The sequence below is a fragment of the Symphalangus syndactylus genome, chromosome 1, assembly GCF_028878055.3.
Source record: "Symphalangus syndactylus isolate Jambi chromosome 1, NHGRI_mSymSyn1-v2.1_pri, whole genome shotgun sequence".
Taxonomy (NCBI): Eukaryota; Metazoa; Chordata; class Mammalia; order Primates; family Hylobatidae; genus Symphalangus; species Symphalangus syndactylus.
In genome coordinates this window covers 87,926,517-87,941,919 of record NC_072423.2, presented here as the reverse complement: position 1 = coordinate 87,941,919, position 15,403 = coordinate 87,926,517, and the positions used below count along the sequence as shown (strand labels likewise).

Below are 15,403 nucleotides of genomic sequence, written 5' to 3'. Positions count from 1 at the left end.
GAGAAAAGTGATTTATCACTTCTAGTTTGTAAACAAGGGCCTTGCCTTATCACCTTCCCTTATCACCTTTGTAACATTTGTAAAATGCCTACCTCTAGCTGAATCCATATGATTTTGTTACCATGGAACAAATACTATTTTATTATAATTATGTAGAAAAAAAGAAAAAAAGTGTTCTAGGACAGCCGAAATAGCTCAGCTGGGAGAGCGTTAGACTGAAGATCTAAAGGTCCCTGGTTCGATCCCGGGTTTCGGCAGCGCTTCTGTTTTAGGCGTTAGTCATCACTACATGTGATTTCTGCACAGTTAACAGGGTCAACACCCTGTGGGTTCTCACTCAGGCTGGGGCAGTTAAGGGAAAACTTATCGGCATTTTCCTCTGGGAGGGAATACTGGGGACATATGTCCTACATTTTAAACTGCTCAGTACGAAGTTACGCCTCTGCCCTCACTTCGGACCTGGTTTGAGACGAGCTCTCCCGGAGCACTGCGCATAGCTCACTTTCTTGAGCAACCCTGTCCCCCCGCACCCAGCTTCTCTTCTTTCGGGTCCTAGGCAGCCGTGGGCGCTGTGACCTTTCTCTCAGGGTCAGAGGGGCGGGAGCTCTCGGCCTGCGCCGCCTCCGCCGCCTGCTTGGTCGCGGGCTCACCGGGAATGGTGACAGCCCGGGCCCCCTCTTGGCCAAAGAAGTCCTCGAAAGCGTTCGGCGCACGGGCTTTGTCCAGCTTTTTAAACCATAACAAGGTCCGGGGCCGGGCGCGGTGGCTCACGGCTGTAATCCCAGCATTTTGGGAAGTCGAGGCGGACGGATTACTTGAGGTCAGGAGTTTGAGACCAGCCTGGCCAACACGGTGAAACTCTGTCTTTAAAAAAGAAAACAAAAACAATAACAAGGACCCTAGAACAGCTCTTAGGTGGGGCGGGAGACAGAGATCGGAAGCCCTTTCTGGTTTAAATCTACACTAGGGTTAGAAGACCAAATATAGTACGTCCAATTAATTTTTTTTTCTTTTTCCTTTTCTTTTCTTTTTTCTTTTTTTCTTTTTTTAAGATAGAGTCTTGCTCCCATGCTGAAGTGCAGTGGCGTGATCTCGGCTCACTGTAACCTCCACCTCCCGGGTTCAAGTGATTCTCCTGCCTCAGCCTCCGGTGTAGCTGGGATTACAGGTGCCCGGCTAATTTTTGTACTTTTAGTAGAGACAGGGTTTCACCATGTTGGCCAGGCTGGTCCCGAACTCCTGACCTCAGGTCATCCTCCCGCCTGAGCCTCCCAAAGTGTTGGGATTACAGGCACGAGCCACTGAAACCGGTTTCTAGGCTTCCAGAGTTGTCCATGCTTGTCCGGCATGGGGGCGGAGGTCAGTGGAACTCAGAGGATATGGATTGAATTCCGGTAGAAAGCCTCATTAAGATGATGAACCACAGCCGGGCGTGGTGGCGCACACCTGTAATCCCAGCACTTTGGGAGGCTGAGGCGGGCGGATCACCTGAGGTCGGGAGTTCAAGACCAGCCTGACCAAAATGGAGAAATCCCGTCTCTACTAAAAATACAAAATTAACCAGGCATGGTGGCGCATGCCTGTCATCCCAGCGACTCAGGAGGCTGAGGCGGGAGAATCGGAGAATCGCTCGAACCCAGGAGGCAGAGGTTGCCGTGAGCTGAGATTACGCCACTGCGCTCCAGCCTGGGCAACAAGAGCGAAATTCCGTGTCAAAAAAAAAAAAAAAGCCGGGCGCGGTGGCTCACGCTTGTAATCCCAGCACTTTGGGAGGCCGAGGCGGACGGATCACGAGGTCAGGAGATCGAGACCACGGTGAAACCCCGTCTCTACTAAAAATACAAAAAAAAAAAAATTAGCCGGGCGTGGTGGCGGGCGCCTGTAGTCCCAGCTACTCAGAGAGGCTGAGGCAGGAGAATGGCGTGAACCCGGGAGGCAGAGCTTGCAGTGAGCCGAAATTGCGCCACTGCACTCCAGCCTGGGCGACAGAGCGAGACTCCGTCTCAAAAAAAAAAAAAAAAAAAAAAAAAAAAAAAAAAAAAAAAAAAAAAAAAAAAGATGAGCCACTCCACTCAAGGCAAGGCAATGGAACAACATGAACAACACACTTAGGGAGTGCCTTCTTTTTAGCCAGGCTGGACCATGGAGGGAGAGGAAGGAGATCCATGTGTCACATTCTAAGAACTCACAGTGTGGTAAAAGGCAAAATGAAGCCAGGCATATAGTTTGTAGGCCTGTTTATACCCCTCTCCCCTTTCTGTTAATGTTTGCCAATATGCTAGCTGATATGGGGCTTCACCCCCAAAATCATTGAGTTCTTGGGTGGAAAGATGTATTTTGATGAGGGGCTCTTGAAAATCCAATGGTGATCAATAAGAAGAAACCCCAAGTGATCATCTAATAGACTAGAGAATTAAACTTTGCATGAGGTTTGGTCGAACGCCATTCTAGATGTTACTAGGAAGGTGTTTTTGGTTTGTTTGTTTGTTTGTTTCTTTTGAGACAGGGTCTTGTTCTGTTGCCCAGGGGTGGGGTGCAGTGGTGCCATCACAGTTCACTGCAGTCTTGGCCTCCTGGGCCTCAAGCCATTCTTTGGCCTCAGCCTCCCTAGTAGCTGGGACCACAGGTACGCACCATTACGTCCGGTTAATTTTTTGTATTTTTGGTATAGAGACGGGGTGTCGCCATGTTTCCCAGGCTGGTCTCGAACTCCGGAGCTCAAGTGATCCGCCTGCCTCGGCTTTTCAAAGTGCTGAGACTACAGGTATGAGTCTGAAGGTATTTTTTACATGTGATTAACGTTTAAATCAGTAGACTCCAGGTAAAGAAGATCACCCTTCATAATGTGCCTCATTAAATCAGCTGAAGCCTTTAAGAGCAAAGACTGGAGTTTCTGAAGAAGAAGGAATTCTCCTAAAAACTTTGCTATAGGCCAGGCGCGGTGGCTTATGCCTGTAATCCCAGCATTTTGGGAGGCCGAGGCGGGCAGATCATCTGAGGTCAGGAGTTCCAGACCAGCCTGGCCAACATGGAGAAACCCCGTCTCTACTAAAAATACAAAAATTAGCCGGGCATGGTGGCACATGCCTGTAATCCTAGCTACTTGGGAGACTGAGACAGAAGAATCGCTTGAACCTGGGAGGCGGAGGTTGCAGTGAGCCAAGATCGAGCCACTGCACTCCAGCCTGGACAACAGAGCAAGACTCCATCTCAAACAAAAACAAACAAACAAAAAAAACTTTGGTATAGAAAACCTGCCTTCCTGAGTTTCCAGCTTACTGCCCTGCTGAATTTATTTATTTATTTAATTTTTTTGAGACGGAGTCCTGCTCTGTCGCCCAGGCTGGAGTGCAGTGGCGCCATCTGGGCTCACTGCAACCTCTGCCTCCTGGGTTCCAGAGATTCTCCTGCCTCAGCCTCCTGAGTAGCTCGACTACAGGTGTGCACCACTACGCCCGGCTAATTTTTGTATTTTTAGTAGCGACCGGGTTTTACCATGTTGGCCAGGCTGGTCTGGAACTCCTGACCTCAGGTCATCCACCCGCCTCGGTCTCCGAAAGTGTTGGGATTACAGGCATCAACCACTGCACCTGGCCTGCCCTGCTGAATTTAAACTCAAGATGGCAACCTTAACTCTTATCTGAATTTTCAAACCGTTAGTCTGCCCTACAGGTTTTGGGTTTGCTGACCCCCACAATGTGTGAACCAAGCTCTTAAAATAATCTTTCTCTACCTCTATTTCTATCTGTCTCTGTCCTCCTGGTTCTGTTTCTTTGGAGAACCTGACAGCATGCTTTAAAGTGTTACTTATACACAGGTAAGAGTGAAGAATGAGATTGTTACTATTGCTCTGAGCAAAAGCCAACCACCTTGGGACCAAAAGTGGGAGGCATCTTCCTAGGAAATGTTGGGCCTAGCCTTTGCCCTAAAAAGGCAAGCCCTGTCTGTTTTCAGCCTGAAGAGGAGAGGGGGAATCCTGGTGAGAAGCATTTGGAATTCAAGCTCAGAGAAGAAGACACGGTATTTCTGGCCGGATCACATTTCCTGCATGCCTGCACACTCCTACTCACCTTTCAAGGCACAGTTCTAATGCCTTTCCCCCCCTGCCAGGTGCTACTCTGCCTTCCTTCTAGTCATTTCTCTGGGTTACCAAAGGTCTTGCATATTTCTCTATTAAAGCATTGATTAAAGGCCATCTCGGCTCACTGCAACCTCCGTTTCCCGGGTTCAAGCGATTCTCCTGCCTCAGCCTCCCGAGTAGCTGGGACTACGGGTGCGCACCACCGCACTCGGCTAATTTTTGTATTTTTTGGTAGAGACCAGGTTTCACCATGTTGGCCAGGCTAGTCTCAAACTCCTGACCTCAAGTGATTGGCCCGCCTCAGCCTCCAAAGCACTGGAATTACAGGCGTGAACCACTGCTTTGGCCAAGCTGCCTTCTCAAAGGTGTAAAGGGTAGCAGTATGTATCACCCCAAAATATGACACTCCGGCCTAAGCATTATTTTGCGCTAAAGGCAATTGGGAAGAAGCTTATTAAAATAAAGCTCCATAGCCTCTCCCTATCTGCCTAAAAGCAGGTTATACATTTAAAAAGTCGTTCCTCCTCCTTTCTCTACCAGGAAGGACAAAGGTTGATAACCTAAGACAACTTTAGATCCTTAACAGCTTGGAGACCGGACCAGAGGGGACCAGAGGAGTATATTTAACAAGTTTCAGGAACCTGTCTTTATCTACCATTAATTTCCCATATATTTGCTTTCCCACAATTTGCTGTCCCTGGAGACCCAAGGTCCTTTCTTTTTGCCTTTTTTTGGGACAGAGTCTGTCTCTGTCGCGCAGGCTGGAGTGCAGTGGCGCGATCTCGGCTCACTGCAACCTCTGCCTCCGAGTTCAAGCGATTCTCCTGCCTCAGCCTCCTGAGTAGCTGGGATTACAGGCGCGCGCCACCACGCCCGGCTTATTTTTGTGTTCTTAGTAGAGACGGGGGTTTCACCACATGTTGGTCAGGCTGGTCTCGAACTCCTGACCTCAGGTGATCCGCCCGCCTCGGCCTCCCAAAGTGCTGGGATTACAGGCGTGAGCCACCGCGCCCGGCCTTTAAGGTCCTTTTCCTTTGTGTTGTCACTTCTCCAAAAACGTATTGTTCTTTGTTCACGATGCTGTATAAAATGGAGTTCTCAGCCACACCTTTGGAATTACTCATTCCCTGGGTATGTCCCATGTATATATGAAATGCACATGTTAATACACTTCTGTTTGTTTTTCTCTTCATTCTGTCTGTTGTTACAGGAGTCCCAGCTGAGAACTCAAACTGGTAGAGGGAAGATTATTTTTCCTTCTCTATAGGTGGTTGGAGGTAACGAGGGGAAAGGAGTTGAAAGAAAGGTGACATTTCAGCTAGCGATGGGACCGCACGTACGAGGCCTAGAGGACTGAAAGTTGTTGATGGGATCTGTCAGAAGAAAACAGCTGCGTGTAGAGGGGAGAAGTGGGAGGGGCGGGTCGGCTCCCGAGCTGCGACGGAGCTGCGCGTGCGTCGAGGCCGGGGCCGTGGGGGCGGGGTGGGCCCGCGGCGCGCTCACCGGATCGCCGGCGAGCTGTGGCTACCACCCGTCATCTCTTTTCAGCTAATCTGCTTCGCGCTACTTTTTTGAGGTGGGCACCTGGGATGGGGGCAAGGAATCAGGAAGTGGCGTCTCCTCGGAAGGGGCAGCCTGATGTCTTTAACCACTGAACTGTGGTTTCCGACCGGATGCGCTTTGGGTTCAGGGCTAAGATACGCGTAGGCGGTGCAGACAGTTCAATTCGTGGGCGGCTTTTTCTCTCCCCTGCGCGGTTTGGCAGAACTGAGGGTTCACGTTTGCCACGCAGTCTCTAAATATAAGGAGAACGTGCTTTATTTAACGAATCTGTATTCAGCTGCCAAATAACAAGCTAATCACCCTTCCTCCCCATACTCGACTTCCCCTCCTCCCATTCCTCGCCGGATTTCTGCATCGGAATTGGATTGGATCACACACAAAGGAAGAGGCCAGGAACTCGTTCACCGCTTTGCACATTAGTTCACGGCATAATGGTAACACAGTCTTCACTAATGGAAGCAACCTTGTCACTGTGAGCCCGGATAGCTCAGTCGGTAGAGCATCAGACTTTTAATCTGAGGGTCCAGGGTTCAAGTCCCTGTTCGGGCGGCGTTAGTTTTTCTTCATTAAAAGAATGAGAACCAATTTTAGGATCTTTTGTTTGTTTACCCACTGCAAAATTAGGGAATAAAGTCATGGATTGTGTAAACTGCGACCCCAATCACTTCTCGGAGGGTAAGCCTGGGCCCTCTATGGGGATAGGCCTTTGTGCAGAGGTATACGGGAAACTTCTAATCCATCGCTTTGGGGGCTGAAATAGGCAGATTATTCTGTAGTCACCTGCCGGGCTGCTGTATCCCAACAGCGGATATATCAAAGGACCAGGACCCCCCAGTGACAGCCCCTCTTCGCTCCCCTGTGACGGCTCCTGCTAACCCTCCCTCTTGGGTTCTCTCCTATTGGGTGCCTGAGGAATATGGCTGGGATCCTATACCTTCCCAGCCCTCCTTACTACCTGAGGAAACAGTTTTCTGTACTATAAAAAGGAAGTGATGATCATCTAGAAACTGAAGCCCCAAACTGAGCCGTTCCCCTCGTTAAACCAGGTCAAATCCACCCCTGACTCCCCTCTCAAAAGTGTGATCTGTGATCTGAACACAGGAAGAAGTTGAGGTGGAGACAGCAGCTTCTGTTGGTAGGAGAAAGAGGGTGTGTAAGAGAGAGCGTATTCAAGGGACTGAAATGGGAAAAATGAAATGTTAGTGCTCCCCTACTACAAATTAAAAAGGGAAACAGGCAATCCTAGCACTTTGGGAGACCGAGGTGGGCGAATCACAACGTCAGGAGTTCGAGACCAGCTTGGCCAACATGGTGAAGCTCCGTCTCTAGTAAAAATACAAAAAAATTAGCTGGGCGTGGTGGCCGGCGCCTGTAATCCCAGCTACTAGGGAGGCTGAGGAAGGAGAATCGCTTGAACCCGGGAGGCGGAGGTTGCAGTGAGCCGAAACGGCGCCACTGCATTCCAGCTCGGGCGACAGTGCGAGACTCTGTCTCAAAGAAAAAAAAGAAAAAAAAAAAGGTGGGGTGTGGGGGAAACATCCGGCTCCTGCAGAGGTTTTTAGAATGTAAGGTCATCAAGGTGAGCTAATTTTCCCTGTGAGGTGAAGGGACCAGTTGCATCCCTTGCTTGGCTAATGATGGAACCTTCCTGACTTCAGCCAGGCAACAGAAGAAAGTCGGTCTTGATCTCCTCATTGACAGGATGGGGATGTGGGCTGAACGTATAAGAGGCTGCCCTCTTAGCTGGTGGACTGTGGTGCCCAGTGCGTCCTGATTAGTGGGGAAAGGCCAGGATGGCGACAGAACCCAGTCGTGAGGCAGGGCCTTCACCCTGCCCACAGGAATGCTCTACCGTGGGCCACACAGATCCCAACATTACCTCCTGCTCTCTAAAGCTCAGCCTCCCCAGGAGAAAGAATAATAGCTTCCATCTCATAAGCTTCTGATGATTAAATGGGAGACCAATGCATGTACTGTGCTTAATAGCCTAAAAGCAAGCATTCAAAACACGGCAGCCATTATTATAATTATTGTTTTTATTTTATTTTCCTGTGAAAACCAGAAAACCTGCTAAACAAATTCTGAAAGAGCTGTAACACTGTTACCATAATTCTTAAAGAGCTTTCAGTCTAAGGATGAAACAACAGATACATACTGTAATAGGAAAGGAACCATTACAAAGAAATATGTGCCCAATATGCCCACATTCAGATGAGTTGATTGGTATGTGCTAAAGGGACAGCGATCCTCGCTGCTCCTAGGAAGAGTGGGCTGGGTGGGCGAGGCGAGCTTCTTTATTGAGGAAAGTAAATCACAGGGGTCAGAAGGCATTCCAGGGAGAGAAACAGGTAAGTTTCTCGAATTTTTCTCCTTCTTCCTGAAGGAGTCCCTTCGAAAGCGATCAATTCCATTTTTGGCGATCTCGAAAAGGGGAATCTCTTTACTCCAACCAGTTTCTGAATGAGCAAGAACAGACCAGGCTGTAGCGAGAGGACAAGGGTGGAGAGTTCTGGGTTCCCCCAGTCTTTCCTCCTTTCCCTCCTCCAGTTCATTCCCTCTCCAGCCATGGTGTTCAGCCTTTGATGCTTTGGAGCCTCCCAAATAGTTCGGGGTGATTGGTGGCACATTTGTTATTCATTTAAAATTTTGTATATTATCATATCAATTAAAGGCAGGCGTGGGGGAGGACGGAATTGAATGCAATGCTGTAGATCCCTGCTGGACACACAGTAGGTTCTTAGAAAGGGGCGGTTCTTACTCTCATTAGGGCCCTGGGAAGAGAGAAAGCATGAGGAAGACAACACAATGTGGCCTGGGAAAAGGCAGAACGCGAAAGTTTCCTCACATGAAAGGAATTAATTTTCTCACTGATTGCTCTTAAAACCTCAGGGCTAAAAATAGTACAGTTTGGAAGGTGAAATGAAGAACTAAAAGCCTGGAAGTGGGAGGAAACAGGATTATTATTATTATTATTCTTTTTTTTTTTGAGACGGAGTTTCGCTCTCCTCGCCCAGGTTGGAGTGCAATGGCGCCATCTCGGCTCACTGCAACCTCCGCCTCCCAGGTTCAAGCGATGCTGCCGCCTCAGCCTCCTGAGTAGCTGGGATTACAGGGGCGCGCCACCACGCCCGGCTAATTTTTTTTTGTATTTTTAGTAGAGACGGGGTTTCACCGTGTTGGCCAGGCTGGTCTCGAACTCCCGAGCTCAGGTAATCCACCTGCCTCGGCCTCCCAAAGCACTGGCATTACAGACTTGAGCCACCACGCCCAGTTTCTTTTTTTTTTTCTTTTAAATTTCCTTGACAGGGCGGAATCTTCTCATGTCTTTGCCGAAATAGCTCAGTTGGGAGAGCGTTAGACTGAAGATCTAAAGGTCCCTGGTTCGATCCCGGGTTTCGGCAGAGCTTTTGTTGGCTCAACCCCTTTGAACAGACAGGGCTATAATCCATTTCTTAGCCTCTCTGGAGGCTCGCCTCCCTCCCCAGTCCCCTTGCACGTTTGCACCTACGCCATACACACCCAGAGACGGCTGTTCTCCTTGTCTCTTAAGCGGGCACAAACTAATGAGACGAAGTATTTAGTAAGGTATTATAAGGATGCAAAGAATAAACTTCTCGAGAAATCAGAAGTCAAAGTCATTATGAGGATGCATGATGAACTTAAGCCTCTCAAAGGAATCAGAAGTCGTAGAATGATTTCTTCCCAGTTCCGTAATCACCCTATTTATACTATTGGATGTTAAATGGCAATATGTGGCACAAGATTTTTTACTGAGGTAGTCAACACGCCTGTTCCACAGGCGGAAGGTCTTGGGTTTGATCACCAGTGTAGTCAGCTCTCTGGGGCTGCACGTTTTCTCATCGACGACAGACATGAGGACAGTGTTCAAAAGCATTAGTCTTTACCGCAAGAGACACAAGTCAGGGGCTCACCAGAGCATTAAGAATCTGGTGAAGGACAGCGTCCAGTTGGAGATGTAGGCATCTTGCGTCTTCACGTGTCTTCATCTGAAATATTTCTTGAATCTCAGTTTCCTCATCGCACTTTTAATAAAAAGTGCCTGAAAACATTCCTCGGTGCCAAAAGCTGCAAAATTCTTGCCAAGAATATTACTATTGTGACTCTGACGATGTGTTTATTGATCTGTTTTGAGTATAAAATAAATACAATTTAAAAGAAAAAATATCCTAAGACAAAGCAACGTATAAAGGTTGGAAAAGAAAAGCCTGCGGTTGGAAGAGAAAGTTTCTTGGCATTTTCCACACGTTTCACTTTTTCCGGCAAAAACCCACTAGCAAGTTTTGGTTTCCCTCAAGGAGGGGGCAACCCAAGCAGGTTTCACATAACGTTCCTTTCGCGCAGCCTCGCCCAAATCCATTTGTATTGGAAACTAAAACAGCATCCGCCCGAACAGGGACTTGAACCCTGGACCCTCAGATTAAAAGTCTGATGCTCTACCGACTGAGCTATCCGGGCCCTTGAAAAAAAACGCGTTTGCCTAGTCTATCCATAGGAAAGTAGGCCACGTGGCCCATTCTTTCCCTCCGCGATTACAATTCCGAGTCTTTTTGCTGATTTCTTGAGAGGTGAACCGGCAAAATTGATATTGAGCAGGCGTTCAGCAAAATGGAGTCTTCATTTCTCTTTTTCTCCCATCATAGACGATAAAGACCCAAAAAGTAACCGCCTTCCTGACCTGCCCCGCGCCCTAAAGGGAATTTCCCAGGAGGAATCCTCCCAGATTTAAGACATTTGACCGGGCCTCCGGGTAAACAGCGGGATTTCTAATTCCAGTTTTGGTCTTTGAGGAGTCAGTCCTAGAGCTTCTTGTGGGAGAAGCAGTGATGAAAAATTAGGTTTCCAATAATCGATTAGACATTTGTTGAGTGCATACCGCACTCTCGGAACTAAGCAAGTTCGACCTGTGTCTTCATAACTTCTTTACCATCTCATTTCTTAAAGCACTGGATCCCTTGAAAGAGAATTCAGCTGGGCGCGGTGGCTCACGCCTGTAATCCCAGCACTTTGGGAGGCCAAGGCGGGCGGATCATGAGGTCAGGAGCTCAAGACTGTCCTGGCTAACACGGTGAAACCCGGTCTCTACTAAAAAATACAAAAAAAAAAAAAAAAAAAAAAAATTAGCCTGGCATGGTGGCGGGCGCCTGTAGTCCCAGCTACTCGGGAGGCTGAGGCAGGAGAATGGCGTGAACCCAGGAGCGGAGCTTGCAGTGAGCGGAGATCGAGCCACTGCACTCCAGCCTGGGCGACAGAGCGAGACTCCGTCTCAAAAAGAAATGAAAGGATTTAGGTATATGAACTTATATAAACATATATAAGTTTGCATACACATGGAAGGTCTAAAAAGATAGAAAACAACCTGATAAAATGGCTACATTTTGAGGAATGGCAATGAAGCCTGTGAGAGGACGTTTTCATTATTTTCTTTTTCTTTTCTCCTTCCTTCCTTCCTTCCTTCCTTCCTTCCTTCCTTCCTTCCTTCCTTTCCCTTTCTTTCTTTCTTAATTTCCTTCCTTCCTTCCTTCCTTCCTTCCTTCCTTCCTTCCTTCCTTCCTTCCTTTTCTTTTCTTTTCTTTCTTTCTTTTGTCGCCCAGGCTGAAGTGCAATGGTGTGACCTCGGCTTACTGCAACCGCCTCCTCTCGTGTTCAAGCGATTCTCCCGCCTCAGCCTCCCGAGTAGCTGGGACTACAGGCTCCCGCCACCATGCCTGGCTAATTTTTGTATTTTTAGTAGACACGGGGTTGGTGTCTACATGTTGGCCAGGCTGGTCTGGAACTCTTGACTTCACATGATCCGCCTGCCTCGGCCTCCCAAAGTGCTGGGAAAAATATGATTTGTTATTAATAAAATATTCCATGCTTCTGGGATGGCAGAGGTGGCACCTTAGATCAAAGCTTCCTTTGAAGTTTTTCTACAAAGAGCCAGAAGAGAAGGGTTAAATCACACACTTCCCCCTCCATGCCTCATTGTTTTGGATGGGAGTTGTTGGTATTGAAAAATCACAACTTTGACAGGTACAGTTTTCACAAATGAAGATGTGGATACCTAGGCATCTGATGGCAAGTCTCGGCTCAAGGAAGAAAACTAAAACCAGACCCCTTGGAAAGGAGGTGCCTGTGCCTCGTGAGGTCAGTCCCACGGGGTTACGAGCCTTTGGCCTGTTTCTTTCCAAACCTCTGAACCTCCACTTCTTTTCTTTTTTCTTTTTTTTTTTTTTTGAGACAGAGTCTCGCTCTGTCGCCCAGGCTGGAGTGCAGTGGCGCAATCTCAGCTCACTGCAACCTCCGCCTCCTGAGGTCAAGCTATTCTCCTTCCTCGGCCTCCTTAGTAGCCAGGATTAAAGGCGCATGCCACCATGCCCGGCTAATTTTTGTATTTTTAGTAGAGACGGGGTTTCACCATGCTAGCCAGGCTGGTCTGGAACTCCTGACCTCGTGATCCACCCGCGTCGGTCTCCCAAAGTGCTGGGATTATAGGCGTGAGCCACCGCGCCCGGTGAACCTCTACTTCTTACAAAAGTGCCAGGTACACTGAGTAACTGAGTACAGTAACTGAGTAGTACTGGTTACTGAGTACAGCTTTGAATGAATAAGAGCATGAAGATGCGTTTCCTGTTTTAGGACAGACCAGCTTGATAGGCACCAAACACAGACCAAAAGTCTCAAATTCTTAACTGTATCAAGTGTTAACTGTATGGTAATGGACTGCTTAACACAGGGAAGTAGGCCAGGCGCGGTGGCTCACACCCGTAATCCCAACATTTTGAGAGGCTGAGGCGAGCGAATCGCTTGAGGCCACGAGTTCGAGAGAAGCCTGACCAAAATGGCGAAATCCCACCTCTACAAAAAATACAAAAATTAGCTGAACGTGGTGGCACGTGCCGGTAATCCTAGCTACTCGGGAGGCTGGAACAAGAGAATCGCTTGAACCCGGGAGGCGGAGGTTGCAGTGAGGTGAAGGGTGCAATGAGTAGAGATGGCGCCACTGCACTTCAGCCTGGGCGGCAGAGCAAGACTCTGTCAAAACGAACAAACAAACAACAACAACATAGGGAACTGTTAGTATTTCATTTAGCACTCCACAGTGGTTTGTTTGTTTGTTTGTTTGTTTGTTTGTTTTTGGAAGGTTCTGGCTGATCTTTACAGACAGGGTTCAGGAGTTGCCCCAGAGATCCCTGCTTGATCCTTTCCAGACAGGGTTAGGAACTGGGCTCTGAGCCTGTCTCTGTTGCTGTGCCCACTACAACCTACCTTAAACACCTGTTTAACGAATCTGTTTTCCTCCTAGAATGTTTCTGCTGTGAGGACAGGAACTCTCTGTATATCTGCAATCCCTGGGTCAGTGCCTCACTGAAAGCTCTCAAAAACTGTCCTTGAATGAAAGAATGGAGAATTGAATGAGGGTGATTGGGCAGGAAAGGCTTTTAGTGGAGGAGGAGGGTCAGAATTCGTCCTTGGAAGTTTTTGTTTGGTAGAGAGAGAGGAAGAACATTTCTGTCAAGGACGATGATTTTCATAATCAAATGGAATAAGTTTGTCCTGAAAAAAGCCATTCTGTTGGGCTGCCTTGTTTTATTTTCTCTGTAGTACATTTCGCTGTCTCTCAAATTCTCCAATTTGTCCAGTTGTTTTTATTTATTTTTAATTAAAAAAAGTTTTTAAAAATAGAGACAGTGTCTCACGTTCTTGCCCAAGCTGGTCTCAAACCCCTGGACTCAAGCAATCCTCCTGCCTTGGCCTCCCAAAGCGCTGGGATTGCAGGCGTGAGCCACCGCACGAAGCCTGTCTGCTTTTTTTTTTTTTGGAGACGAAGTCTCTCTCTGTTGCCCAGGCTGGAGTGCAGTGGCACCATCTCGGCTTACTGCAACCTGCGCCTCCCAGGTTCAAGCGATCCTCCTGCCTCAGCCCTCCTAGTAGCTGGGATTACAGATACGCGCCACCGTGCCCGGCTAATTTTTGTATTTTTAGAAGAGACGGAGAGTTTCGCCATGTTGGCCAGGCTTGTCTCAAACTCCTGACCTCAGGTGATCTACCCGCCTCGTCCTCCCGAAGTGCTGGGATTACAGGCGTCAGCCACCGTGCCCGGCTGTGTGCTTGTTTTTAAACCATGTTTTTCTTCTGTCACTTTGTCATGTAAGTGACATTGGGCAGTGGTCTTGATGGTAAGGCTCTTGTATTTTTTGTTTTGCTTTAAAAGAAAACAACAACAGCAACAACAACAAACCTGCATCACCACAACCCCAGTGTTTAAAACAGTACTTGGCACGTAATAGGATCTCAAGAAATAAACTGTCGACTCGGAGTGAACGTTTTTGCAGCACAATGTGCCTCTTGCTCTGTGCTCCCTCACTCCCATATAGCTGAACCCAGATGTTTTCTCTTTTTTCAGACGTTTTCTTTCTATTTTTCAAACCATAGACTGTGAAGCTGTCGCCATATTTGAGTTTTCTGGCAAAATGATATTAACTATAGTTATTGTTATCTGGACGCCTAAGATTGCAAAATGGATTGCCAAGGATTAGGAAAAAAGGTTTTTTTTTTTTTTTTTGAGACGGAGTCTCGCTCTGTCGCCCAGACTGGAGTGCAGTGGCGCAATCTCGGCTCACTGCAAGCTCCGCCTCCCGGGTTCACGCCATTCTCCTGCCTCAGCCTCTCCGAGTAGCTGGGACTACAGGCGCCCGCCACCACGCCCGGCTACTTTTTTGTATTTTTTTTAGTAGAGACGGGGTTTCACTGTGTTAGCCAGGATGGCCTCGATCTCCTGACCTCGTGATCCGCCCGCCTCGGCCTCCACAAAGTGCTGGGATTACAAGCGCGAGCCACCGCGCCCGGCCAGGAAAAAAGGTTTTTGCTCGGAAAAACAACTACTCTTTACCAGAAGTGGGGTTCGAACCCACGCGGATATGAATCCATTGGATCTTAAGTCCAACGCCTTAACCACTCGGCCATTCTGGTAATTGATGAAATAGCATTTTATTTTAAGGCAACTCGGGTAACACTAGGCGACTAAAGTTTCGGAACAATTTAAATTACTTTTTTTCCTGATGTAAAAGAATAATATGGGGAAAAAACTTGGTGACTTTGATTATATTTCCCTAATTTCTTTTATCTCGCCACTAAAAACTGGGGCCACATAAAAGTGAAGGAGAAAAGGCTCGATAGAGGAGCGGGATTCTTAACGCCTTCAAGTGAAGGGACATAACCAGGAACTGCAATTAGCTGCAATTCACATAATTCTGGAAATTTTAAATGGTAGATAGTTTTCGTTTCATCTATTTTATATCCATTCCCTCCGCCTAACTTTCCGTTTGCCCTCCTTCAAACAAAAAGCGACTCTGGTGGGACTCGAACCCACAACCTTTGAATTTCTCTAACTATCTAGAAGTCCAATGCGCTATCCATTGCGCCACAGAGCCAGACACGTGCGACCTCTCCGCGATGAACACATCAGGGGAGGCACTTTCTTTCCACGAGTAAGTGTGGAACCTTTGTCTCTAAAGAGAGCGTGGGTAGGAATTACACTGGAAAGTCTGTAATCCTGGTGAAAGTTTCTCTCTCTGTTCGCGATCGCTGAGCAGTAAATCCATTTCAGTCCACGTTGTTAACATGTCTTTATGCAGAATTGCTAAATCCAGAGAGGGCCCTCTCGCACGCGGTTCCATAGTGTAGCGGTTATCACGTCTGCTTTACACGCAGAAGGTCCTGGGTTCGAGCCCCAGTGGAACCACAGCGTGGTAAACT

General features: G+C 47.9%; 8 non-coding genes across 8 annotated transcripts; 4 read left to right on the top strand and 4 right to left on the bottom strand.

Annotated features, from left to right (window-relative positions):
• The first annotated feature begins 184 nt into the window (after positions 1-184).
• On the top strand, positions 185-257 carry TRNAF-GAA (transfer RNA phenylalanine (anticodon GAA)). The gene has a single exon. It is a non-coding gene; the product is annotated as a tRNA-Phe (tRNA).
• Positions 258-6,120: 5,863 nt separating this feature from the next.
• Positions 6,121-6,193, top strand: TRNAK-UUU (transfer RNA lysine (anticodon UUU)). Its single transcript has one exon. It is a non-coding gene; the product is annotated as a tRNA-Lys (tRNA).
• A 1,492-nt stretch (positions 6,194-7,685) lies between these two features.
• LOC129461494 (U7 small nuclear RNA) lies at positions 7,686-7,745 on the bottom strand. Its single transcript, XR_008650572.1, has one exon. It is a non-coding gene; the product is annotated as a U7 small nuclear RNA (small nuclear RNA).
• A 1,227-nt stretch (positions 7,746-8,972) lies between these two features.
• TRNAF-GAA (transfer RNA phenylalanine (anticodon GAA)) lies at positions 8,973-9,045 on the top strand. The gene has a single exon. It is a non-coding gene; the product is annotated as a tRNA-Phe (tRNA).
• Positions 9,046-10,047: 1,002 nt separating this feature from the next.
• TRNAK-UUU (transfer RNA lysine (anticodon UUU)) lies at positions 10,048-10,120 on the bottom strand. Its single transcript has one exon. It is a non-coding gene; the product is annotated as a tRNA-Lys (tRNA).
• A 4,414-nt stretch (positions 10,121-14,534) lies between these two features.
• Positions 14,535-14,617, bottom strand: TRNAL-UAA (transfer RNA leucine (anticodon UAA)). The gene has a single exon. It is a non-coding gene; the product is annotated as a tRNA-Leu (tRNA).
• Positions 14,618-14,992: 375 nt separating this feature from the next.
• TRNAR-UCU (transfer RNA arginine (anticodon UCU)) lies at positions 14,993-15,078 on the bottom strand. The gene is given in 2 exon segments: positions 14,993-15,028; positions 15,042-15,078. It is a non-coding gene; the product is annotated as a tRNA-Arg (tRNA).
• Positions 15,079-15,316: 238 nt separating this feature from the next.
• On the top strand, positions 15,317-15,389 carry TRNAV-UAC (transfer RNA valine (anticodon UAC)). The gene has a single exon. It is a non-coding gene; the product is annotated as a tRNA-Val (tRNA).
• The last annotated feature ends 14 nt before the right edge of the window (positions 15,390-15,403 follow it).